The 3,230-nt window shown below is 34.3% G+C and overlaps 1 protein-coding gene across 1 annotated transcript in view; it reads right to left on the bottom strand.

Moving 5' to 3' along the window:
• The window catches only part of CSMD3 (CUB and Sushi multiple domains 3), a gene marked incomplete at its 5' end in the record, with an annotated part of 1,439,134 nt that overhangs the window by 932,152 nt on the left and 503,752 nt on the right, over nucleotides 1–3,230 (bottom strand). The window lies entirely within an intron of this gene.

Here is a 3,230-nt window from a genome sequence, read left to right as displayed (position 1 = left end):
GAGACCCACTGAGATGCTTCAACAAATAGATGCAAAGCTAAAAGTGCTCATTCATTTATGTCAAGAAATTTGGAAAAGAGCTACCTGGCCAACTGACTTAAATGATTCATGTTTGTGCCCATTCCAAACAAAGATGATCCCACAGAATGCAAAAATTCTCAAACAATATCATTAATATCACATGCAAGAAAATTTTGCTGAAAAAAATTCCAAAATGTCTGCAGTAGTATACTGACAGAGAATTGGTGGAAATTCAAGTCAGATTCAGAAAAGTGTGGAAGAAGAGATATCATAGCTGAAGTTAGATAAATCTTGGCTAAAAGTAATACCAGAAAGATATTTACCTGTGTTTTATTGACTATGCAAAGGCATTTGACTCTGTGTATCATTAAACAAACAAACAAATAAATAAATATAACATTATGAAGAAGGGGAATTTCAGAACACTTAAGTATGACCATGTAAGACCTGTACATAAACAAAGAGTCGGTCTTTCGACAGAACACAGGAGATACTGAGTGGTTTAAAATCAGGAAAAGTGTGTGTCAGGGTTGTATCCTTTTACCATATTTAGTCTGTTTGTTGAATGACTAACCTGAGAAGCTGGACTATATGAAGAAGAACATGGCATCAGAATTGAGGAAGACTCATTGACAACCTGAGATATGCAGATGACACAACCTTGCTTGTTGAAAGGAAACAAGACTTGAAATACATACTAATGAAGATCAAAGATTGAAGCCTTCAGTGTGGATTTCACTTCAACATAAAGAAAATAAAAATTCTCACATCTGGAGCAAGAAGCAACGTCATGATAAACAGAGAAAAGATTGAAGGTTTCAAGGATTTAATTTTACTTGTATCCACGATCAACACCCATGGAAGCAGGAGTCAAGAAATCAACCAGTATGTTGCTTTGGACAAATACAGGGTGAAATAAAGTGTTAAGAGGCAAAGATGTTACTTTAAGGTCCAAGGTTCACCGGATGCAAACTATGGTATTTTCAATAGCCTCATATACATGTGAAAGCTGGACAATGAATAAAGAAGACCCAAGAGGAATTGATGCATTTGCTTTGTGGTGTTGATAAAGAATATTGAATACACCATGGTCTGCAGGAAGAGGGAACGAATCTGTCATGGAAGAAGTACACCTGGAATGCTCCTTAGAAGCAAGGATTGTCTCACGTACTTTGGACATGTTATCAGGAGGGACATGGAGAAGGACATCATACTTGGTAAAAGAGAGGGTCAGTGAAAAAGAGGAAGACACTCGATGAGATGGATCAATACAGTAGCTGCAATAATTAGCTCAAACAGAGCAATGATTTTGAGGATAGTGCAGGACAGGGCAGTGTTTCATTTTGTTGTACACAATAGGGTCGTTATGATTCGAAACTGACCTGACAGTACCTAACAACACCACTGATTGATAATAGTTATATTTACACATGCCACGCATTTCAAATTCTCATGACATTATTACTGCTTTATGTTTTTAGCATAAGGATACATGATACTCTAAAGAATATCCCTATAAAGAAAAAATGTAGTTTTTAAAATATAAATCTGTAGAAACACTTCCCACAAATCTTTTAGGATTACAAAGTTATATTTTGCAATATTTGCAGTTAAAAGCATTATTGCAATGTGAATACACTTGTAATTTTCTGAAAAAAATGGTGAACATCATTTAATCACTCCTCATAATCTAATACAAATAAATAATGTTTTAAGACACACACCAGGATGTATTAAAAATATCTGGATTCTAGTCAAGCTGTGGCCTAATCAAATAAGTGACTTTATTAAAATTAATTATATCTTTCAGTCTTAATTATAATAAAATCATATTTTGTAGCGCAATCTATTTCTGCAGTGATACTGCCTCGGAAACCCAAGGAGGGGTCACTATGAGTTGGGTCCGACTTGATGGTACATAACAATAACAACAAGAGCACCAAATGGTAATTAATTTAAGTGATTCCTTTTTTTAAATATCATCCTTAACCCTATACCCTATGCTACATATATATTTCATTCATGGTATAATTTGTATACTCTACCAGATATTTATTATTGTATCCCTTTTTCTAAATGAAGAAATTAAAGTTTCAATTACTCAGATAAATAATGGGACAGAGCTGAAATATGAACTCATGACTTCCAGACTCCAAACCCTGACTATTTAATCACTGTATTAGATTAGTCTTTGAGGTCAAACTAACTTCATTTTAATCCTATGTCTGCCGTTAAGTATGTTGCCTTCTGCATTAGGTGTATTTTATCAGATATCCAAATGCAGATAATAACACTTATATCATAGAATTTAGAAGAAGATATTTATGATATGTATTTATGATAGTTATTATAGAGGTTGGTAAAAAATAAGTGTTCAGTAATTATGATATGTTATGTAGAATAATTTTTATTGTTGTTGTTATGTGCCATCGAGTCGGCCCGACTCATAGTGACCCCTCCTTGGGTTTTCGAGGCAGTATCACTACGGAAGTAGGATTGCCCAACCTTCCTTCCAAGGAGTGGCTGGTGGGTTTGAACCGCCAGCTGTCTGGTTAGCAGGCAAGTGACTTAGCCACTATGCTACCAGAGCTCCTATAGTAGTATATTAGGTCCCAGTAAACGTAAAATTATATGAATAGCTTATTGGAAACAGAAAGAAAAAAAAAAATAATGTAAGGGTAAAATTGTTATTATTGCCATAGATCCTGTGTAAATATAAGTATTTGTGAATTTTACTTAACTGGTCACTTAGCATTTTGATAAGATTTCCTGTATCCTTTATTTGTAAAATGTTTCACTTAGAGGAATAATAAAAAAAATAAAACTGTTTATTAACATTACTTGATAGCTATGCAAATTAATTGTTGCCACACTATACACCCTGTAGGTTGGAATCTTAATTTTGAAACTATAGAGTACAGGGCTTCAAACTTGTTAATTCCAGTGCAACTGCTGATCAGAATTTGTATTTCCATCCAGGTATACTAAATCAGAATTGATATTTTAATAAAATACCCAGATGATTTGCATAGTGCTTAAGGCATTTGATTGCTAACCAGAAGGCTGGCAGTTCAAACCCACCAGCCACTCCTGGGAAGGAATACTGGGTGATCGAATTTTATAGGGATGCTGCCTGGGAAACCCAAGGAGGGGTCACTATAAGTAAGCATGGACTCAATATATATATTATACATATAAAAATATATATA

The sequence above is a fragment of the Orycteropus afer genome, unplaced genomic scaffold (assembly GCF_000298275.1).
Source record: "Orycteropus afer afer isolate SDZICR_OR568_19922 unplaced genomic scaffold, OryAfe1.0 scaffold00530, whole genome shotgun sequence".
In the NCBI taxonomy this organism is placed as follows: Eukaryota; Metazoa; Chordata; class Mammalia; order Tubulidentata; family Orycteropodidae; genus Orycteropus; species Orycteropus afer.
This window is presented reverse-complemented; position numbering and strand designations above follow the sequence as displayed.